This window comes from Loxodonta africana, chromosome 3 (assembly GCF_030014295.1).
Source record: "Loxodonta africana isolate mLoxAfr1 chromosome 3, mLoxAfr1.hap2, whole genome shotgun sequence".
In the NCBI taxonomy this organism is placed as follows: Eukaryota; Metazoa; Chordata; class Mammalia; order Proboscidea; family Elephantidae; genus Loxodonta; species Loxodonta africana.
Window position 1 is genome coordinate 152,145,210 of NC_087344.1, and position 23,909 is coordinate 152,169,118.

A 23,909-nucleotide genomic window follows, 5' to 3' on the forward strand; every position below is an offset into this window, starting at 1 on the left:
GATAAACCACTGCCCAGCAGGACTCTGCGTTTTGAGGCCACGGAGATCAGCCCCAGCCTCCTCGCCCCGGGTCCACACCCCACCGCACCCCGCCTTGCGCCCTGGACTTTGGGAGGAATGCTGAGAAAGTAACCAAGTGCAATGTGAAGTGTATTATTGTCAGGGGCAACCTTAGGGGTACTGATAAGGAATTAGGAAGAACGGAGCGTCAGAGTAAGCTTCATACCAGTTTAAATTGAGTAAAGCTCATTGTTTACTAAGAGCGGGGCAATGTACAGCTGTAACTTTAATTCCATGTGGAATTGCAAAACCAGTATAGCTTTGTAGCCCTTTGTTTGCTACTTCCACACTTGCATTCTCTCTCTCTTTTTTTTTTGGCTCGATAATAAACTTCAGTTATGTTTATTAATAAGCGTATTCCTTTTACTTTTGGTTTCGTATTTCCCCCAGAGCCTTCGGAGAGGAAGTGAAGAACTCGCAGCTCCAGACCACGCAGTGAAGAAGGGGAGGCAGAGAAACAGTAGGTGCACTTGGAGTCGCGGGAGATTTCTCCTGTGCCTAAAGAACTGGGAGAAAAGGACCCACGATCGTCTTGCAAAGCTCGCAAACTCCAGTAGCAGCACTAAGAGGGTGCATCCGTGGTAAGTCTAGGTATCACTTCATGGGGTGGGTTGAAAGAGACCCTTAGATCCTGGTCGTCCTTTCTTTCCAGGGACGCCTGGAGGAAAAGGACACAGGTGAAGGCCATTCTCAGAGGCCAAGGGAGGGTGGAGTGGCTACCACAGTCAGATGCCTGCTCCCTGCAGCAGTTTCTATCTACTGCCCAGCTCCCCTCTTGTGCTCTGAAGCAAGACGTTCAGGGGCCTGGACAGTGACTTAGTCCCTGCCAACCCAGGAACCGAGGAAATCCACTAAACTCCCGGCAAACCTCACTTTGCTCATCAGCAACGCTCCAAGGTTGACTGTGGTCTTTGCCCAGGTATCTTACATTTCGGCAACTGATCTCAGGCTGCTAGCTAGGGAGAAGAGAAGCTCGCAGCTTTTCATCATCCTGCTTGTTGGGTCTGCATCACTCAGGCCTTCTAATTTCCAACTCTTTAGTACCGCCCAGCTTCCAGCCAGTGTCTTTTATTTGGATAGGGGTATGGCTGCTCCTGGGGCCATGTGAATCCCTGTGGTGGCCATGAGGAGTCCTGAGGTCCTTCCTTTTGGAACTCTGCTCCTGGGAACTACTGCTTTTTTTTTTTTGGCCAGTGAAGAAAAATGATGTCTGAAACTTGCAATTTCCCTGAGACCGACTGAACTTAAGATTTCTTATTTTGGACTACCCCAATTCTGGGGTCTTGGGTCTATGGTGCTTCCTATGCTCGGGGGGTTGGTGCTATCTCAGTCTCCTATCGGACTTGGAAGACTCACAAAGATAACTAGATTTGAAAGTCGCTTCTTTTGGTCATTCTAAATATTCTATTCTATGCATTAAAAGCCATTATTCCAAGAAAGTTGTACAGGCTTCAACAGGCCCCTAAAACGGGTCCCCACGGAAGAAAGTTTACCTTGTATGGGAGAGAAGATGCAGTGGGGCCAGGCCTCGGCTCCGCCCTGCCTAGACAGCGATGGAGAAGATTATCCAGAGGGAGGTTCAGAGGGAAGAGGGACAGGATTGTGAGAATGAAAAGAAAGATGATAAAGATCCCACCTATTCACTGTGCCTATTCACTGGCCCAAGTAAAGACAGCTTGTCTGTCTGGGCCTCTCCTCCCCACCTTGGCCCCTCATTCCTCCACCTATCTCTCCATTCTGGGAATGCCATCATTTTCTACTGCACCTGCCCAGCCTAGGCCCAGACCTCTCTAACAGGACCAGTGTTGGTTCCTTACAGGTCTCCTTTTGCCAGTCATCTCTTTTGTGGTCCTAGCAGAGTCAGAAGTATTGAATTGTCCCCAGAGAATGGGATATTCAGCCTGGGTATTGTGAGACCATCGTGCTGAAAGTAAACCCAGCAGTCCCAGGTCATTTTTTATTGTACTCATTAAGAAAACAAAAACCCTTGGTCCAGTTCATTTGTAAATGTGGAAAATGATCTTCAAGTTATTTTGAAATCAGTAACACATGTGATTAAACCCTCCTTTGAAAAGGCACTGACAAGAATCAGTAGTTGGTGTGGAAAAGCCCCGTTTTAAAGGTGGTCTGCTATAGCCTTCTGTTCACCTGCAGCTATGACATGGTAACTGCTCCCAGATTAGTCTTCTTCCTTTAAACCACCATAACAGTGACAAAATATGTGAGGCACCAGTTTACAGACGTTGGACAGAAGCAGTGCAAGACTGTGATCCCTGAGAGATGGTTCAGAAGAACTCCTGATGGTCATACAGCAAGCTGAAATCCCAGCAGAGCATGCTGTTCACATGGGGAGGAAGAGATCAGAGTTAGGACAGATTAGAGCACCAGAAGGGAGAAAACTATTTAGAGGTCAATTTTCAGAATTCCATACGGGGGCCCTCTGCAGGTTATTTGCTGAGTGCTGGGCTGCTCATGTGCAAGAAGGTACTACCCAAGGCTTGCCAGAGGACAGATGCTACAGGATGGAGAACAGAACAGAGGTCCTAGAGGTCATACCAGGCAATGTTGGAATTCAAGCTTTGTTAACAACTCTTTACCACTCTGAGCATCCAGCTGAGACTCTCTCCAGAAAGACTGTACTTTACGAGCACAACCCATACCCTAATGTAAGGTCTACTGTTGACAGGCCCTAACAAAGCTGCAAACCAAGCCCTGATAAGAGCTGCATGAGGGACAGTGTTTGGAGGCTGAGTTCCAACAAGTTAGAGGGTTTTGGTAAACACCTTGAGCTTTCCACAGATTGGCCTTAAAGCCTAAATCCAGTCCTACACAAGTTCAAGGTAATCAGCCAGTAATCAAAATTGCCGCCAAATCAATTCCAATGCATAGCGACCCTATATGACAGAGTAGAACTGCCCCACAAGGTCTCCTAGAACAAAAACTGATACTCTGGAGAAAGATATCATAATACATATCAGAATACACTACAGTGTATCATTCAAAGTGTCTAGTAATTAAAAAATACTAAACATTCAAAGAAACATGTGACCCATATTCAAAGGGAAAAATAAGTCAATAGAAACCAACTCTTAACTCAAAGATGTTCCAGATGCTAGATTTAGCAGACTTGGAAATAGCTATTGCACACACACACAGAAAACGTGATGTCAATGAGTGATCTGATAGACAATCTCAACGGAGCTGTGAAAACAATCAAAAGAAACCAAATGGAAATTCTAGGACTGCCCAAAGGGCTCATAAACAAAGTGGCCTTGCAGCAGGGATAGAAATTATGCATGGGCTCAGTGACATGGGCTTCCACTCACCAAGGCTAGTCTAGCTACAGCCACTACTGAGTGCCCAAAACCAACAGTGGAAAACAATTCTGAGTCCCTGATACGACATCTGTCTCCAGTGGAGGAGGGGGGGCGCTATGAGCCAGCCACATGATGGCGCGTTGAGCACACAGGATCCATGATGGATAATGTTTTGTATCAACTTGGTTAGGTTATGATTCTCAGTGGTTTGGCAGACTTTGGACATACTGCTTTTTCATAATGTAATATAGTGTAATCACTTCCATGATGTGATCTCATGTGATCAGCCAATCAGTTGTAAGAGGACTTTTCTCAGAGGTGTGGCCTGTATCCACTATATATGGATTTTCCCTCACAAAACTTATCCAACTCCCCCCAGATTGCCTGATAATAGGAGGTGGTCTTTCTAGCCTGGCCAGGGCCCATCTGAGTCACTTTATTAGCATAAACCTTCAGGTGTGGTCTGGAGACCTATAGTAAACAAATCCATTGTCCATTCCAACTCATAGTGACCCCAGAGGGCAGAGTAGAACTGCCCCATAGAGTTTCCAAGGAGAGCCTGGTGGATTCAAACTGCCACAAGGCCACCAGGGTTAACTAGTAAACAAAGGAATCTCAATTACTTAGCAAATTCCCAGGGTTTAGAGTTATCTCAAGGACCTCTGGTGGGGCAGGGGTTAAGTGCTGGGTTGCTAACCCAAAGGTCAGTAGTCAATCCACCAGCCACTCCAATGGAGAAAGTTGTGTCAATCTGCTTCCACAAGGATTTACAACCTTGGAAACTCTATTGGGCCGGTCTACCCTGTACTACATAAATGTATTTATGAGTTGGAATCGACTTGACAGCAATGGTTTGTTTTTTGTTTTTGTTTTGGTGTTGGTTTTTCATTTAGAGTTCTCTCTCAGAAAACAAGGACAAAGATCAAATTCCTTGAATGAAGTTAAATTCTTTACCCTACAGTATACTATAGAAAACACCTGCAAATCAGTGAATGATATATTGAGAAATTGGAATGTAATGCAGGTGGTCAAGCTCTTAGAAAACAGACTGTGGCTGTATAAGTATCGGACCTCTGTCTTGTAGCTTCAAGAGCGTGTGGTCAATTTTGAGTTACAACAGATGAAGTTAGTCCGATTTGTCTAGGTGTGTAAATGTTAAACATGGTTAATTGTTTTACTGTAAATCTGACAAATATTTGCTTGTTGTAAGAAAAGCTTACAAAAAAAAAAAAGGGTATTAGAAGAAAATGAAAGTGATCCTGCCTCCTGAACCCACTCCCCACATAAACCACTGCTGACATACCTTTATATATTACACATAGGAAGCTGTGGGGACTTTGGAGTATAATAGGTGGAGTTCGGCCAAGGGACCCAGGAAGTCCCAAGTCCTGTCCTGACAATCGTCTGCCCTCCCTGGGAATGAGAAGTGGGTGAAGGCAAAGAAAAGGAAATAAAACTATCGTTTGCAGAAATTTCACCTTGGGACAGGAAAGTCTGGTAAATAAGGCAGAGTTGGTGGTTTATGACGGAGCTTAAAGAGCTGTGCTGTTGCTCTAAACCCAAAGTGAATTTTACCTCATTTCCTGAGGTGTGAATGAAATGATTATTTATTTTTATTTTTTTATTTTTTTGCCATGGAGTTCAACTGAAAGCAACCCTATATTACAGAGTAGAACTGCCCCCATAGGGTTTCCAAGGAGCGGCTAGTGAATTTGAACTTCCAACCTTTTGGGTTACCAGCCAAACTCTTAAACACTGGCCACCAGGGCTCCAAATAAAATGATAGAAGTCAATAAAATAGAGGGGCAGAGAGGGACAAGACCGGTGAGTCCACTCACACAAGTCAACCATACTCAGGTCCTGTCTGAGGAGGGCCATGAGATTAGTCCGTGGAAAATAGGGATGCTAAGTGAGTATTTACACACCTCTGTTGAGATGAGTTGGAATCGACTCAACGGCAATGGGTTTGGTTTTTTGTTTTTTATTGAGATAGTCATATATATGAGTTGGAATCAACTCAACAGCAGTGGCATTGGGTTTGGTTTTTCATTGAGATACTCATAGATACAAGTCAAAAGGGACCCGACAGTAATGGATTTGAGGCTTGGCATGGCATGCAGTCAGCAGCTTCTGAGGGGGTTCCATGGTGTAATGGTGAGCACGCTGGACTCTGAATCTGCAACCGAGTTCAAATCTCAATGGGACCTTAGTGTTTAAGACAAATCAATAATGTTTTTTAAAAACTCTTTGAAGAGTGAATGAAACTTGCTACGCCCCCTCCCGTGTCCCCCTCCTGATGGTCATTTAGGAGTGAGAAAGATTTCAGGCTGGGAGCGAAAAAGCAGGATGGGAACCCCAGGCTCCACGGAGCGAGAGCTGCTTCAGATCCCCTCCTGCTCCCCGCGGCCTTCTGTGCCTCACAGCTGTGTCCCCTCCTCCGCTTGTCTCCGCCTCAGAAACTGAGCTTCCAGAAACCCTCAGAAAACAGCTGAGGAAGGAGGAGAGACAGGAAAGAACAGAGGGAGAATAGGAAAGATAAAGGGAGAAAGTAGGGAATGGCAGGCAGAGGAAAAGGTCGTTCACCGCAGCAGCGGTTTCTTCAGTTGCTGGACGTGGACCACCACAGCTCCTCCCTCATGAACGTTCGCATCCCTTCCTGTCCGACCCCAGAATCGGGTTCCACCGATAAACCTCAAAGCTGCTTGCCTGGCATTTGTTCTTGCAAAGTTTCCTTTCACTGTATGGAGGGGTGAGGTGGGTTAAGTTGGTTGGCAAGTGAGTGGAAGCCGAGTGGAGCGCCTTGTGGGTTCCCTTGGTGTTGACTAGCAGGTGGTGCATCCACCCACCCAAAGGCACACCGTTTTTCCCCTTGAGGGTTGTCTGCAGGGCCTGGAGTGGAAAACTGGAAAATCAAGGTGTAACAATGTTTCTTCAGAGTTACGGAGAGAAATAGCCAGATAATTGATTATGTGAGTTGAAAGTGATTATCTCTGGAAAACAAGAAATCATGGGAAGGAATCAGGGGAGTACTGTTTTTCATAACAAAAATAAAAGGGTCAGCGAAAAAGAGGAAGACCCTCAACAAGACGGATTGACACAGTGGCTGCCACACTGGACACAAGAATAACAACAGTTGTGACGACGGTGCATAACATGCTGTTGTACATAGGGTCGCTATGAGTCCAAACTGACAACGACAACAAATAAAAATAATTTATCTTTTGGTAGAATGTTTTTAAAGCTCATCGTTTGTTATTTGAATGGAAATTTCGATGTAGTCATATGTATCACTCTAAAGATGCTGGAGTTTGTCACATTCTACAGTCCTTTCACTGTAAGATTATAAAAACTTTATTGGGGACAATTCGGAAGCAAACTACCAATCATCATTCCCCTTTTCATGAGCTGGGAAGATGGACTAATAAACTCAAAGATCCTGCCACATATAACTGTCTCAGTAGCTCATGCTCTGAAGCATCAACAACTGAGAGGACTGGACGTGATCTAGTGTAAACAGTCCTGAGACCAAGGAAATCCATTAACCTCTGCAAATCTCAGCTTCCTCATCAGCAACTCGCTAAAGCTTGCCTTCAGTGTTGGCTCAGATATAACTGGGCAATATTCCTTGCTAAGGAGAAGAGAAGCCCTCAGTTCTTACTTATCAACGTAGCTCAGTCCATAGGCCACACAATTTCTCATTTTAAGGTCCTGCACATTGCCTAGTTTTCATTGTATCTACCCTTGATGGACCTCTTTGGTATCCTCTTTGGTATCCAGTGGCTCCTCGGGTTGTACAGATAGATCCCTATGTGCTGTCTCCACAGCGGCCACAAGGAGGGACCAGGACCCTTCCCCTTGGAACTATTGCTATCTATTCAAGTGTTTTTTTTTTTTTTTTCTGTCTCTCCAGCTGCTCTGTTGGGAGGACTCCAATTACATGGATATTAGGCCACTTGATGTTTTCTCACAGGTCAATCATGCTCTGTTGTTTTCATTTTTAGTTCTCTTTTCCCTCTAGGTTTCATTTTGGATAATTTATGTTGCTATGTCTCCTACAGTGTCCAATTAACTGATAATATCGGCCAGCGTATTTTTCAATTCTAGAAGTTCTGTTTGAGTCACATATATATATGTATATACATATGTCTTTCATATCTCTCCTCATCAAGCTCGTGCTTTCATTCATTTTTCTGAACATACGCAGTGTGTTTATAATAGCTGTTTTAATATTTTGTCTACCGAGTCTATCATCTTAAGTTATGTCTGTGTCTGTTTCTATTGATTGGTTTTTCTCATGGTTATGAATCATATTTTCCTGCACCAGGAATCCACTTCTTTGCATAGCCAATAATTGTTACTAGATGTCAGCTATTATGAGTTTCATGTTAAGTATTTAAAAATATATATCCTTTATATAATTCTTTAAATATTTTTGGAATTTGCTCTGGGATGCCGTTAAGTTGCTTGGAAACAGTTTGATGCTTTCCAGGCTGCCTTTTAAGCTTTGGTAGGTTTGGAGGTGGGTTTAGAACATCCTTAGTCTAAGGCTAATGTGGACACAGTGTTGAGGTATTACCCTCCTGAAGACTCTCCTTCATGCCACATGTATTAGTTGCTCTTTCCATTCAGGCTGGTGTGAGCGCACACTCACAGGGGCTCAGTCTGAGCTCTGTCCTATACTTCCTGTGGTTCAGTGCCTCCAAAGAGCTGTTTCACATATATTTTGTCTTGTCTTCTAGTAGTTTAAGGTAGAAAAGTAAATACCATCTCTGTTACTCCATCATGGCCCAGAGAAGAAACCTGTACACTTCTGTTAGAGTTCACAATTAAGGGGAAAAAAACTTATCTTCAACGTTATTTCATATCTTCCATTTTATACCTAATAGGCAAACTGTGGTGGCGCAGCGGTTAAGTGCTAAGGCTCCTCACCAAAAGGTCTGCAGTTCAAATCCACCAGGTGCTCCCTGGAAACTTTATGCGGCAGTCCTACTCTGTCCTAGGGGGTCGCTATGAGTTGGAACTAACTCGACGGCAATAGGTTTGGCTTTTCTTGGGTATACCTAATATGTGCCACACACTATGCTCTGTGGATTATTATATCATCCCATTAACCTATACAATAACTGTACGAGACAGTTAATACTATTATTTTCAATATGAGACTTGAAAATTGAAGGAGCTGGCCAGAGGTCAAACAGAAGTCAAGTAGTGGTGCCAGGACTAGAAGGGAGGCCTTCCCAGAGGTAGTGCCCCTAGCTACAGACCAGACCAAAGATCTTTGTAATAACCTTGGTATATCTGATATGCCTGGAATCCAGTATCCAAGGAGATTCTAGCCACCGTGTGGATAGACTCCTTTTGGTCAGAAACTCCTCCCTCAGGGAGCCAGAGCATAGCTTAGCCCTTAAGCTCTGACTGACTAAAGCCCTTAAACTCTCTGCAAACCCATGTTTTCTCATTGCAAAGGTACTGAAAATGGACTTCGGTCTTAATTCACATATTTTATATTTGGGCAAGGGAACCTCCTGCTGCTGGGGAGAAAGTTCAGAGCTCTTCTTCACCGAGCTGTATCAGTCTGTAGGATGCACGGCTTGTAGTTTCAACGTCTTCAACACTCACCTTGGCATCTTGCACGTTTTAGCTGGTTTTCTTTGTACCTGCCCTTGTCTTCTCCCCCTTCCCCTCCCCCCCAGCCCCCCCCCCCTTACCCTCCATAGCATCTTCTGGGGCCTTGCAGATCTCTGTGTGCTGTGCCAGCAGTAGCCACGAGGGGGCGCCATAGTCCTCCGTGCCTTTTCCCAGTTTGGCTAGTGAAGAAGGATTCGAGATTATTTCAATTTACTAAGACCCTGTGGCTCAGAAGTGAGAGCAAGGTGAGACCACACCCTGCGAAGGGTTGGCAAAATGCCCCCACCTGCCAGCACAAGACCTAGGGTTTTCTTCTAAAGTATCGTTTGATATTCAGCATTTTCACATCAGGAAACATCTGAAGTTATTTCCGACGGTGAGAAGATAATGTTCTAATTTATTTAAATTCCTGGAGGCCCTGGGAGGCCCTGGGTGGCAAAAATAGTCAAACACTCGACTACCAGACCAAAGGTTGGTGTTGCAAATCCACCCAGAGGCACCTCGGAAGACAGACCGGCAGTCTGCTTCTGAAGGACCACAGCTTTGAAAACCCTGTGGAGCAGTTCTACTCCGCACACATGTGGTCGTGATGAATAGGAATCAACTTGACAGCAACTAGCAACAACGACATCTACAATTTCCACCATCACTGAAAGAGAGGGCATCTTATAGGGAGTTCCTAATTTTCCAATCTCCTGATGCGTGTGAGGTGCAAATCTGAGGCAGAGAGAGAGCTAATGCTGTCTGCCTACAAAGGAGGTACGAGAGGGCTTGAGCAGAGGGGTGGTGGAAGAGGAACCTGGAGCCAGAAAAATAAAGAGGCTGCTTTTGAGGTGAGGGGTGCTGTAAAAAAGTGGGGACAGCGGTATCAGCATCAGCGTCTGTCAAAATTCAAGGGGGTTTTGGGAATGACCAGGATCAGCCCAAAGCTCATTTCCATGAGGTGGCAGTCAGACAAACCTCTATCCTCCAACCGTTTTACCAATTCTGACAGCAGCCATCCCTCCCGCAGCACTCTGTACTTCTCTCTGGGTTCGATGATCCATTTCAACGGCCACACAGAACTCACAGACCACACTTACAGTTTAGTGGTTTATTAAGGAAGTAACAGGGTACAACTCAGGATCAGGATCTGGAAGCACGTAAGCAAAGTCTCCCTTCTTCAGGGCAGGATATCTCTCTCAGCTCCTCTCAGCCATTCAGGGCTTCTCTTGGCTCTGCTGTCTGTCACCACCGATTCTGCCACTGGGCCCCTCCCGGGCCGGTCGCCATCTTCAGCGGTATACCCCTTGACCTGTGTTACACCTCTTTTAAGAGGTTCTTTACCTGTTCTCTCTCTCTCTCTCTGCTGTTTCTCTCTTCTTTCTTCCTGTCTGAAAGACCTCTGTGGGGTTAACTGTATATATATACAAGTTCCTCATCAATTTCAAGGCATGGCCCTCCCACCGGGGCCATGAATTCAACAAGCCCCTCTCAGTAGGCCACAGACACTTCATTTGCATAGTAGACTACAGATGCTCTATTTGCAAAGCCTATAGTCATTGTATTTGCATGGTACATTGACCAATCCTGCAAGGTGCATACTAATTACAGGGCAGGCTGCATGCAGCTCAGGGCCAGACAAAAAGTATCAAACCTCAAGTTGTTTACAGCTTACTCAGGAAATGTCAAGCAACCTGAACAAAAGTAACAAACCCTGGGGGTAGAAAACTAGGGCAAAAGTTAACGCCTGAGGCCTTCGTGGGGGTGGGGGGGTGGGGAGGAGGAATCTCTCAAGCTCTTTTACCAAAGAAGCAAGGCAAAAGGTCACATAAAGGATCTCGTGTCACCACAGGTGTGTTGGCATGTTATCTGGAGAGAGCTGTCTGCCAGTAGATGTAGGACTTGGGAGCAAGACCTCAAGCAGGGCAGCTGTCACCCAAGGAAAGAAGTCTGAGGGAAGTTTAGATATTTAAAGGGCATTTGATGAAGTGTTGCCACCTGGTTTGTGATACCAGTGCTCTTTCTCATCTCTACAAAAAAGGCATCAAAGTGGGCTTGATGCGCTTCTTATGCATGGTGGGTATGAATATGGAATTAGATACATAAATTTTTTTTTTTTTTTAGTCATATTAAAATACTCATCCTTGTACCACCTAAAATTATCTCAAGTACTACCAGTGCTACCCATACCACATACAGGGAAACTGGCTATTTAAAAGAAGAAAAAAAAAAGAGCCCCACCTGGGGGTACAAAGTTACTTGCTGTGATGGAATCTCCTAATGCGACCTCTCCGGCCAAGGGCACAAAAACCACTAAGTACCAAGGAAAAGTAGCCCATCATAATTCTTCCGAGAAGAATTAGAGAGCTAGACGGATCTCCAAAAACTATTGCAGGCACCCTCTTTCTCATTTACAGACAGAGAAGCTGGTTCTGAGTTGAGGTCCGTGACTTCCCCAAGGTATGTGGCAAGGCTGGTGCTGATGGAGCAAGTTCTTGGTCCCCCTGAGTCTGGGAAGATGTAGCTAGGATGCAGGTGGATTCACTCAGGACAAGGCCCCAGCACAAGAGCCTACTGGTGGGACATTTGAGACTGAGACCCAGGATCTTAGGGCTGTATATTTTCAGAGCGATCCTACCAGAAAGCCCATTCTTATACTCTCAGGTCAATGAGGAATTTCAAGTCTCTGTCCTTTTACTAAGATTGATGTTCCAGTCTCCAAACCCTGGGCACTTTTTTCTACCTTACACCTTTTTTCTTAGATTTTTAAGCAGATTTTGGTACCTGAAATTCTCAGGAGTAAAGGGATTACAGCTAATTTCTTTCAACATCGATTGAATTCACCTGACGTCTTCACGGGCTGGTTGGAATCCACATTCTTTCCTCCTTTCTTTTTTTGCTTCACTGTAAACTATAACGCCACGGCAATCTCAGTATCAATTTCTCTGTGGAAAAGAATCTAGCTAAGCAATCAAGAAATGCACATAAATTGCAGGCATTTATTGTAATAGAATAGAAGTCTGACAAGCAAACAAAATGCTTTGACTGTTCAGCAACTGACCACCAATCTCTGGGTGTCTTCATGTGACTTGAGGGTCTGAAATTTAGGTCAACAGGAGCTGGAGCTTCTTGAAGCTGGAAATCATTTATGAGGAGGAACATGTCTTTGCTACTGAGGACTGTGGGTTCTGGGTAAACCTAAAAATACAAACCCCAAAGTCATTGACTGAGTCTGGATTGAGATAATGGATAAAGTCAGAGACCACAATTAGTAGCTAATGAAGAACTTTCAAAGAAAGGGAAAGCTATATGCAAAGGTACTCTCCACCTGTCATCTCCTATAGGTTCTGGTTCTTCTCTGCATAGAGAAGAGTATTTGAATTCTTAGTGACACCTGGCCGTGGACCTCCCTCCACGCAGGGCCAGCCTCATCATGGGCACGTGACCTGTACAGTCACCGAGGGCCCCACACTCAGAAGGATCCTCATGCTTGGTTTAATGTTCTGCTGTCATCATCTTGGAATTATTTATAAGTTTATCTTTGAACTTGTGTTTTGTAAGTGAAATTCAGTTAGACAAGGAAGCGGGCACGTGAGTAGAGGAAATGCGCACAATACATCTGTCTGCCGCAGTTCCTCGCTGGCTCATTTACACACAGCAATCTTGATAACCCCATGAGCACAGAATTAAGGTGCACCGACAATGCGTGGAGGTTCAGCGAGACTGAAAGTCACTTCTAGGTGTCAAGCACAAGACAAGGCAGAGTACCAAGGCATGACAGATCCAGACGGAAAAGAAAAAAAAAAAAAAGATCCTTTTTTACATTCAGATAGTTTATTACTTACACGGGCAGTGAAAGGAAAAGCTGTAAAAGGTGCCAGCTCCTCATGGCCCTCTCCTAAGTCGACACTCAAAAAAGATGGCCAGATCACTGCAACAGAAGTAACTGGAAGCTCTGTTGCTGAGGAGTCAATGCCTCGCTGCAGCTGAGCAGTTTTATGTCCTATGGCTGTGCCCTAAGGAGGGCTAGGTGAAAAGTCCCACTCCTCACTGGAAGCAGGGAGGTGGACGGGAAAACTGTCTAGCGGCGGCCTCCCACAAGAAAGAGAGGCAGATGAGAAGAGGGTCAAGCTCCTCACAAGACTGTCTGTCCTATGTTCCTGGGCGGAGGACTTGGTGTCTTGGTCATCTAGTGCTGCCGTAACAGAAATACCCCAAGTGGATGGCTTTAACAAAGAGAAGTTTATTCTCTCACGGTCTCGTAGGTTTCAAGTCCAAATTCAGGGTGTCACCTTCAGGGGACGGTTTTCTCTCTCTGTCGGCTCTGGAGGAAGATTCCTTCTCACCAATCTTCCCCTGGGTGGGGAGCCTCTCAGGCGCAGGGACCCTAGGGTCCAAAGGACACGTTCTGCTCCTGCTGCTGCCTTCTTGGTGATATGAGGTCCCCATTCTCTGCTTCTTTCCATTTGCTTTTATCTCTTTATATCTTCTCCCTCCCACACCCCAGGAAAACTCCCTTTACCTTGGATCAGGGATGTGACCTGGGTAAGGGTGGTGTTAAGATCCCACCCTAATCCTCTTTTGACATAAAATTACAATCACATAATGGGGGACAACCACAGAATACTGGGAATCATGGCCTAACCAAGATGACACCTGTTTCGGGGGGGGGGGGGACACAATTCAATCCATGACACTTGGGTTCTGGCCTATGTGGACATGTACAAGGTGGGCAGAACACCATGGCAGAGCTGCTCCCCTCCCTCCAGGGGTGTGTCTAAAACTGATGGGAGCACTAAGAGCCCTGGGGAGAAATGCTTTCTTGTCAACCAGAACTTGTTTCAGGATCTTCAGGCTGTGAAAACAGATAGGATTTTTTTTACTGATATTAAGAAGAACGTCAGCCACGGAATTCTCCCTCCCTCTAGTGTTAGGGATTGAATTGTGTCCCCCAAAGAGATATCTTGGAAGTTCTAACCCCTGTACCTGTGAACGTGACCTTTTTGGGGGTAATAAGGTCTTTGTTTGAAGACAAACCCACTGCGGTGGAGTCAATTGCCGACTCATAGCGACTGTATAGGACCGAGAAGAAAACTGCCCCGTAGGGTTTCCGAGGCTGTAAATCTTTTTTTTTTTAATTGCTTTTTAGGTGAAAGTTTACCGCACAAATTAGTTTCTCGTTCAAAAATTTATACACAAATTGTTTTGTGACATTGGTTGCAATCCTCACAACGTGTCAGCATTCTCCCCCTTTCCCTTTAGGCCCCGGGTTCCCCGTGTCTTTTCCTCCAGGTTTCCTGTCCCTTCCTGCCTTCTCGTCTTTGCTCTGGGGCAGGTGTTGTCCATTAGGTCTCCTATACTTGATTGAACTAAAGCTCAGTCCTCACATATGTTATTGTTTGTTTTCTAGGCGTGTCTACTCTTTTTGTTGTTGTTTGTTCTTTTAAAAAAAAATTGTACTTTAGATGAACGTTTACAGAGCAAACTAGCTTCTCCTTAAAAAATTAATACACATATTGTCTTGTGACATTGGTTGCCAACCCCACAACACATCAGCGCTCTCCCCTTCTCCACCGTGGGTTCTCCATGACCAGCTTTCCTGTCCCCTCTTGCCTTCTTGTCCTTGACTTAGTGTTTCTCCAGTCTCTGTCAGACCAGTAAGTTTGGTCTTTTTTTTTCTGAGTTAGAATTTTGTTCTACATTTTTCTCCGGCTCTGTCTGGGACCCCCTGTTGTGATTCCTGTCAGAGCAGGTGGTGGTGGTAGCCCGGCACCATCTACTTGTGCTAGACTCAGGCTGTGGTACTTGTGATCCCTTAGGCTTTTGGACTAACCTTTCCCTTGTGTCTTTGGTTTTCTCCATCCTCAAGGCTGTAAATCTTTACCAGAAGCCGACTGCCACTTCTTGCTCCCACTGTTTGAAGACAGTTACCAGTAAAGTAATACCAGAGAAGGGTGAGTCCTAGTCCTAATCCTTTCCGAGTGCTGTTTCATAAAACAGAAGAGATGCGCAGTGAGGGTCAGGCACAGAAGGAAGATACCATGTGAGCAAGATCTCTCACAGACCAAGGAAGGCCAAGAAATCGAACTCCCGGGCACCACCGACAAGGAAGGCTCTTTCCCCCAGGAGCCCACAGGTAGGATAGCCCCGCCGACTCTCTAAATTGGGACGGACTTCTCTTCTAGTCCCTAGAGCACTGAGGTAAACAAACACGCGCTCTGAAAACCAGAAACTTAGCTGCACTTTCATTGTAGCAGGCCTCCGTGAGAAACTTGGAGCAATGCTACCAATGACCCAGTAAAGAACCTCAGCCTTCTTTTGAGCGGGTCTCTCGGTAACTAAGGAGCAAAGTGGTTTTGTCACACATGGGCAGATTCCAACTAAGGAGCACTTCGCGGTTTCGTCACACGTAAGTCATACATAAAGAGACTGCTCCATCTGTGCTGATGAGGCGCAACTGGACAACTTGGGCAGAGACAAAAGCTGGAAAAAAAGGAAAACACGTAGCTCCGCGAAATACTCAGTTGTTAACAAGCAAATGCAGAATGGAACCACAGCAGATCTACTTTTGAGAAACAACAAAGATCAGGGGAAAGCGCGAACGCAGTCCCCCACTACCACAAACTATGCAGTCGAGTTTCCCACATTTGGGGAAATCGCAGGGGTCAGCACATCCCGAGTGCAATGGATAAGCCTCGCCCTGGGAAAACCACCTTCGTGATCATGGTATCTCCCCTGCCAGGTAAGTATGAGTTGTTCCTCTGCCGCCCCCACGCAGCCTCGCACTCCTTACACTTTACGCAGACGGTCATTTCGCTAGCCTCACTCCCGACCCCTCAGAGCCCTTCTACGCTCCCACAGCACACAATTTCATGGACAGACCTGGACTCCTTCCCACACCACCAACAGTCATAACGTCTTTAAGCAGCACACGCCGATCCAGCAGCCACTGCGCTGCCACTGTCTACATAAGACAGTGCCCCGTCAGTGACATCACCGACCGCGCTCTTCCCGCCTACCCACGGCCCGCCCCCTCCCCGCGTTTTCCTCCTCCCGTCCCTCCCAGACGGCCAATGAGCGGGCCGGCAGTCGGAGGAAGAAGTGACGTCTACCTTCCCCCGCCCCAACGGCCACCGTTTACGCGGTGAGCGGAGCCGGGGGCCTGGCCCAGCCGCGTCTCTCCCGGACTGCGCGGCTTCTTCACGTCTCCTTCCCACACCTCTTGGGCGTTCGGCTGGAGCCTGTGCAACCTTCTCGGAATAATGAGTGGCTCTTAACACGTAGAATAGAGCAGAAATTGATATTAGCCCTGCCTCAAAATCATTTTTTTCCATGGCATAAAAGGTATCCTTTTTTTTTTCGAAGGCACCTTAAGGAGACCAAGACAAGTGTGTTACCGAGAGAATTTGCAGCCATCCACGGATCACAAAAAGATGTTTAAACACGTTTTGTGTGGAATACACCCGTGCATGTATGAACTGGAATCCTAGCAGCAGTACTTTTTGACTTACCCTCCTGTCGCTCAGGGACATGGGTTACACTTTTCACGATGTGTCAGCCTTCTCGTTATTTCCTTTGTGATGGTTCTGTTTCCATCGCTTCCCTGCCCCTCCTTACCTTCTCATCATCGGCCTGGGGTAAATTTTGACCGTTAGGTCTCATTATTTAGAGGAGCACGGTAGTCGCAGGTGATATTATTTATTTTATGAGCCACTCTGTCTCTTGGCTGGTAAGGGAACACCAGGAGTGGTTTGAGATCCAAGTATAAGGGCTATCCCAGGGCGATAGTCTCAGGCGTTCCTCTAGTCTCTACCGGTCCAGTAAGTGTTGACTTTTTTTTAGGAATTTGAGTTTTGTTTTACGTTTTCGTTCCATTCTATCCTGGACCATCTATTATATCCCTGGTCAGAATGGTCGGTAATTGTAGCCGAGCACCATCTCGGTATTCTGCTCTCAAGGTAGATGAGGCTGTGCTTCGCTTAGACTATGAGTCCTGTAGACTAGTGTCTTCTTTGAGTCTTCGGTTTCCTTTTTCTCTTTTGCTCCTCTTTATTTATTCTTAAGATAAAAATCCTCTGGGACAACTTCTTGGCATTCCGACCAAACGGAGTCAAAAAACCTGTCATCACCCTACAGTGAAGCTCAAAGTTGGCAAATTCCACTCACTCAGGGCTTTCTATCTGCTTTTTAGGTCTCTGCTCTCAACTAGAGATGACCAGATTTACCTGAGAAAATCATCTCATATCAGTCACGGCTCTGACAGGAAACAGAAGCTACATTCAAACTGAGTGATTTAAAGGGAGTCAACATGTAACATGGGGAAAAGACAGTGTGTTTAACAAATGCTGCCGGCATTCCTGGATATCCATCTGCAAAAAAAGGAAACAAGACCTGGACATCCATCTGGGACAAAATTAAACAAGACCTGGATGTCCATCTGCAAAAAAAATGAAACAAGGTATCCATGTACAAAAACTAACTCAAAATGGACTAAAGGCCTAAATATAAAATCTAGAACGACAAAGATCATGGAAGAACAAATAGCGACTAGGAGCTAGGAGCTCTAATGCATGGCATAAACAGAATACAAATCATAACTAACAATGCATAAACACCAGAAGAGAAACTAGATAACTGGCAGCTCCTAAAAATTAAACGCTTATGCTCATCAAAAGACACCACCAAAAGAGCAAGAAGCTAGCCTACAGACTGGGAAAAATTTTTTGGCTATGACATATCCTATCAGGGTCTAATCTCTAAAATCTACAAGACACTGCAAAACCTCAACAACAAAAAGACAAATAGCCCAATTAAAAAATGGGCAAAGGATATGAACAGACACTTCACCAAAGAAGACATTCAGGCGGCTAACAGATACATGAGGAAATGCTCGCGATCATTAGCCCTTAAAAAAAAAATTTTTTTTTGAGAAATGCAAATGAAAACTGCAATGAGATACCATCTCTCCCCAACAAGGCTAGCACTAATCCAAAAAACACAAAATAATAAATGTAGGAGAGGTTGTGGAGAGACTAGGACACTTATACGCTGCTGGTGGGAAGTAAAATGGTACAACCAATTTGGAAATCAGTATGGCGCTTACTTAAAAAGCTAGAAATAGACGTATCATACGATCCAGCAATCCCACTCCTTGGAATACATCCTGCAGAAATAAGAGCTGTCACATGAATAGATATATGCACATCCATGCGACTCGACGGCACTGGGTGGTGGGTTCATTGCAGCACTGTTCACAACAGCAAAAAGAGGGAACCAATCCAGGTGCCCATCAACAGATGAATGGATAAACAAATTATGGTATATACACACAGTGGAATACTACGCAACAATAAAGAGCAATGAGGAATCTGAGAAACATCTCACAACGTGGATGAATTGGGAAGGCATTATGCTGAGTGAAATTAGTCAGTCACGAAAGGAGAAATATTGCGTGAGACCACAATTATAAGAACTCAGGAAAAGGTTTAAACACAGGAGAAGACATTCTTTGATGGCTATGAATGTGGGGAGGAAGGGAGACAGGAATTCACTAACTAGATAGTAGACAAAAACTATCCGAGGTGAAGAGAAGGACAACACACAATACAGGGGAAGTCAGCACAACTGGAGCAAACCAAAAGCTAAGAAGTTTCCTGAATACAACCAAACATTTTGAGGGACAGAGTAGCAGGGGCTGGGGGCTGGGGACCATGGTTTCGGGGGACATCTAGGGTCAACTGGCATAACAAAGTTTATTAAGAAAATGTTCTGTACTTTGGCGTGTGGCATCTGGGGTCTTAAAAGCTTGTGAGGGGCCATCTAAGATGCACCAATTTGTCCCATCCCACCTGGAACAAAGCAGAATGAAGAACACCAAAGACGCAAGGAAAATATTAGCCCGAGAGACCAAAGGGCCACATAAACCAGAGACTCCACCAGCTTAAGACCAGAAGAACTAGATGGTGCCCAGCTACCACCAATGACCGCCCTGACAGGGAACATAACAGAGAGTCCCTGAGGGAGCGGGAGAAAAGTGTGGCGCAGAACTCAGATTCACTTCAAAAGACCAGACTCGACGGTCTGACCGAGACTGGAAGCACCTTCGAGGACATGCCCCGGAAGCTCTGTTAGCCCAGAACTGGAGCCATTCCTGAGGCTAACTCTTGGCGTAATCAAACGAGGATTCTTGTCCTGTCCTATTAGCCGATTGAGATAAAGCGGATACCACACCACCAGCTGCAAGGGAAACAGAAAGTGGAAACTTATTGTCTGCGAAAACAAGGACCAAGGCTCGTGGGGCCCAGCAGCGGAAAAAAGCACAGCACTCCCAGCCCCAGGGGAGCTTGGAGCTTTTATGCCCTCCAGTCCCCAGGGGGGCAGGACTGGCGCACAAAATCCAATACCCCATCCCTCCCATGTCCACATTTGGAGATCCAGGTTCTGAGTCAAGTCTGTAAGGGAAAGAAACTTTCGCTTTGCAAATTGGCTCAGGTGCAGCTGTGTGCAGGAGAACATCTTCCTTTCCAGGGACGTTCAGGTCCGGAGTCACGTTTGGAGCCACTGCTGCTCTTGGTTTGCGCATGCTCCGGATTTTGGCGCCAAATTCAAACCGCGGTTATGGCCGGTGGAGCGGTCGGGCCAAGCCTCAGGTAGAAACTGGGGCTTGGCGGGCTACGAGGAGTGAAGGAAACTGCGGAGGAGCAGGGGAAGCCTGGGCGGTGGCTTCATTAGAACTGGACTATAAATCGTAAAATGATACTCCTGAGGAGTGTGCTGCTTGATTCAAGCAGATACATGAGACTGAATGGGTGGCTTCTGTCCACAGGCTGAATGGGAACTCAGAAAGCGAGGGGGCTGGTTAAATGGACACAGGAAACCCGGGGTGGAGGAGCGGAGTGTGCTGTCACATTGTGGGAATGGCAACTAGTGTCACATAACAATGTATGTATAAATCTTTGTATGAGGAATTAACTTGAGCTGTAAACGTTCACCGAAAGCGTGATAAAAAATAAAAAAAGAGAAAGGAGCATTCAGCGAAAAAATACCTTGGAAATTAAAACCGTAATAATGGGAGTAGAGTTGTAGGAACAACGTCAAAAATATTTCTAAGGAAAAAAAGCAGAAAGAGCAAGGAAGGAACAACTAAATCTGATCTCCACAGGCAGCGTCTCTTGGACTTCCTTGCCCTCATGGTTCCTGTTGGTTGTAGCCAAGGGGAGGTAGAGGAAGGTAATCAATGGGTAGGAACAGAGAGAATTCCTGGTATTTTTAAATCCCCTAGGGGTCCCTACCTGCCAGGGCTAGGTCTGGGGGTCACTTGCTGATTCCTCTTCCAGAGACTACAGTCCTGTCCTGTGATCCTCCCCAAGGCTCCGGGTCTCCCAGGGTCTAGTAAAGACTCCTCCAACTTCCCTCCTCCCCCACACCCAGGCCTGGAGGTGTTAATGGCCATCCTACTGTTTCCAGACCCCAGATGCTTCACTGTCCTATACTGAATTATTTTAATCCTGCCGGCACTTCTCACAGGATTAAATATTCCCTTTTTTTCATAAGACTTCCTTTAAATCACTCAGTTTGAATGTAGCTTCTGTTTCCTGTCAGAGCCGTGACTGATATGAGATGATTTTCTCAGGTAAATCTGGTCATCTCTAGTTGAGAGCAGAGACCTAAAAAGCAGATAGAAAGCCCTGAGTGAGTGGAATTTGCCAACTTTGAGCTTCACTGTAGGGTGATGACAGGTTTTTTGACTCCGTTTGGTCGGAATGCCAAGAAGTTGTCCCAGAGGATTTTTATCTTAAGAATAAATAAAGAGGAGCAAAAGAGAAAAAGGAAACCGAAGACTCAAAGAAGACACTAGTCTACAGGACTCATAGTCTAAGCGAAGCACAGCCTCATCTACCTTGAGAGCAGAATACCGAGATGGTGCTCGGCTACAATTACCGACCATTCTGACCAGGGATATAATAGATGGTCCAGGATAGAATGGAACGAAAACGTAAAACAAAACTCAAATTCCTAAAAAAAAGTCAACACTTACTGGACCGGTAGAGACTAGAGGAACGCCTGAGACTATCGCCCTGGGATAGCCCTTATACTTGGATCTCAAACCACTCCTGGTGTTCCCTTACCAGCCAAGAGACAGAGTGGCTCATAAAATAAATAATATCACCTGCGACTACCGTGCTCCTCTAAATAATGAGACCTAACGGTCAAAATTTACCCCAGGCCGATGATGAGAAGGTAAGGAGGGGCAGGGAAGCGATGGAAACAGAACCATCACAAAGGAAATAACGAGAAGGCTGACACATCGTGAAAAGTGTAACCCATGTCCCTGAGCGACAGGAGGGTAAGTCAAAAAGTACTGCTGCTAGGATTCCAGTTCATACATGCACGGGTGTATTCCACACAAAACGTGTTTAAACATCTTTTTGTGATCCGTGGATGGCTGCAAATTCTCTCGGTAACACACTTGTCTTGGTCTCCTTAAGGTGCCTTCGAAAAAAAAAAGGATACCTTTTATGCCATGGAAAAAAATGATTTTGAGGCAGGGCTAATATCAATTTCTGCTCTATTCTACGTGTTAAGAGCCACTCATTATTCCGAGAAGGTTGCACAGGCTCCAGCCGAACGCCCAAGAGGTGTGGGAAGGAGACGTGAAGAAGCCGCGCAGTCCGGGAGAGACGCGGCTGGGCCAGGCCCCCGGCTCCGCTCACCGCGTAAACGGTGGCCGTTGGGGCGGGGGAAGGTAGACGTCACTTCTTCCTCCGACTGCCGGCCCGCTCATTGGCCGTCTGGGAGGGACGGGAGGAGGAAAACGCGGGGAGGGGGCGGGCCGTGGGTAGGCGGGAAGAGCGCGGTCGGTGATGTCACTGACGGGGCACTGTCTTATGTAGACAGTGGCAGCGCAGTGGCTGCTGGATCGGCGTGTGCTGCTTAAAGACGTTATGACTGTTGGTGGTGTGGGAAGGAGTCCAGGTCTGTCCATGAAATTGTGTGCTGTGGGAGCGTAGAAGGGCTCTGAGGGGTCGGGAGTGAGGCTAGCGAAATGACCGTCTGCGTAAAGTGTAAGGAGTGCGAGGCTGCGTGGGGGCGGCAGAGGAACAACTCATACTTACCTGGCAGGGGAGATACCATGATCACGAAGGTGGTTTTCCCAGGGCGAGGCTTATCCATTGCACTCGGGATGTGCTGACCCCTGCGATTTCCCCAAATGTGGGAAACTCGACTGCATAGTTTGTGGTAGTGGGGGACTGCGTTCGCGCTTTCCCCTGATCTTTGTTGTTTCTCAAAAGTAGATCTGCTGTGGTTCCATTCTGCATTTGCTTGTTAACAACTGAGTATTTCGCGGACCATGATCACGAAGGTGGTTTTCCCAGGGCGAGGCTTATCCGTTGCACTCCGGATGTGCTGACTCCTGCGATTTCCCCAAATGTGGGAAACTCGACTGCATAATTTGTGGTAGTGGGGGACTGCGTTCGCGCTTTCCCCTGATCTTTGTTGTTTCTCAAAAGTAGATCTGCTGTGGTTCCATTCTGCATTTGCTTGTTAACAACTGAGTATTTCGCGGAGCTACGTGTTTTCCTTTTTTTCCAGCTTTTGTCTCTGCCCAAGTTGTCCAATTGCGCCTCATCAGCACAGATGGAGCAGTCTCTTTATGTATGACTTACGTGTGACGAAACCGCGAAGTGCTCCTTAGTTGGAATCTGCCCATGTGTGACAAAACCACTTTGCTCCTTAGTTACCGAGAGACCCGCTCAAAAGAAGGCTGAGGTTCTTTACTGGGTCATTGGTAGCATTGCTCCAAGTTTCTCACGGAGGCCTGCTACAATGAAAGTGCAGCTAAGTTTCTGGTTTTCAGAGCGCGTGTTTGTTTACCTCAGTGCTCTAGGGACTAGAAGAGAAGTCCGTCCCAATTTAGAGAGTCGGCGGGGCTATCCTACCTGTGGGCTCCTGGGGGAAAGAGCCTTCCTTGTCGGTGGTGCCCGGGAGTTCGATTTCTTGGCCTTCCTTGGTCTGTGAGAGATCTTGCTCACATGGTATCTTCCTTCTGTGCCTGACCCTCACTGCGCATCTCTTCTGTTTTATGAAACAGCACTCGGAAAGGATTAGGACTAGGACTCACCCTTCTCTGGTATTACTTTACTGGTAACTGTCTTCAAACAGTGGGAGCAAGAAGTGGCAGTCGGCTTCTGGTAAAGATTTACAGCCTTGAGGATGGAGAAAACCAAAGACACAAGGGAAAGGTTAGTCCAAAAGCCTAAGGGATCACAAGTACCACAGCCTGAGTCTAGCACAAGTAGATGGTGCCGGGCTACCACCACCACCTGCTCTGACAGGAATCACAACAGGGGGTCCCAGACAGAGCCGGAGAAAAATGTAGAACAAAATTCTAACTCAGAAAAAAAAAGACCAAACTTACTGGTCTGACAGAGACTGGAGAAACACTAAGTCAAGGACAAGAAGGCAAGAGGGGACAGGAAAGCTGGTCATGGAGAACCCACGGTGGAGAAGGGGAGAGCGCTGATGTGTTGTGGGGTTGGCAACCAATGTCACAAGACAATATGTGTATTAATTTTTTAAGGAGAAGCTAGTTTGCTCTGTAAACGTTCATCTAAAGTACAATTTTTTTTTAAAAGAACAAACAACAACAAAAAGAGTAGACACGCCTAGAAAACAAACAATAACATATGTGAGGACTGAGCTTTAGTTCAATCAAGTATAGGAGACCTAATGGACAACACCTGCCCCAGAGCAAAGACGAGAAGGCAGGAAGGGACAGGAAACCTGGAGGAAAAGACACGGGGAACCCGGGGCCTAAAGGGAAAGGGGGAGAATGCTGACACGTTGTGAGGATTGCAACCAATGTCACAAAACAATTTGTGTATAAATTTTTGAACGAGAAACTAATTTGTGCGGTAAACT

General features: G+C 46.1%; 2 long non-coding RNA genes, 2 other non-coding genes and 1 pseudogene across 5 annotated transcripts in view; 3 read left to right on the forward strand and 2 right to left on the reverse strand.

The window, feature by feature from the left end:
- On the forward strand, window positions 1-18,716 carry LOC135230775 (uncharacterized). The gene is made up of 3 exons (XR_010321482.1): window positions 1-128; window positions 451-641; window positions 14,857-18,716. It is a non-coding gene; the product is annotated as an uncharacterized LOC135230775 (long non-coding RNA).
- On the reverse strand, window positions 15,574-15,737 carry LOC135230914 (U1 spliceosomal RNA). Its single transcript, XR_010321639.1, has one exon. It is a non-coding gene; the product is annotated as a U1 spliceosomal RNA (small nuclear RNA).
- LOC135230776 (uncharacterized) overlaps window positions 18,568-23,909 on the reverse strand; it is a 19,501-nt gene continuing 14,159 nt past the window's right edge. For both annotated transcript variants that reach the window (XR_010321483.1, XR_010321484.1), the window contains one exon: window positions 18,568-23,194. This is a non-coding gene — a long non-coding RNA (uncharacterized LOC135230776). The remainder of the gene's footprint in view (window positions 23,195-23,909) is intronic.
- LOC135230915 (U1 spliceosomal RNA) lies at window positions 22,095-22,258 on the forward strand. The gene has a single exon (XR_010321640.1). It is a non-coding gene; the product is annotated as a U1 spliceosomal RNA (small nuclear RNA).
- LOC111748549 (U1 spliceosomal RNA) lies at window positions 22,325-22,477 on the forward strand (annotated as a pseudogene).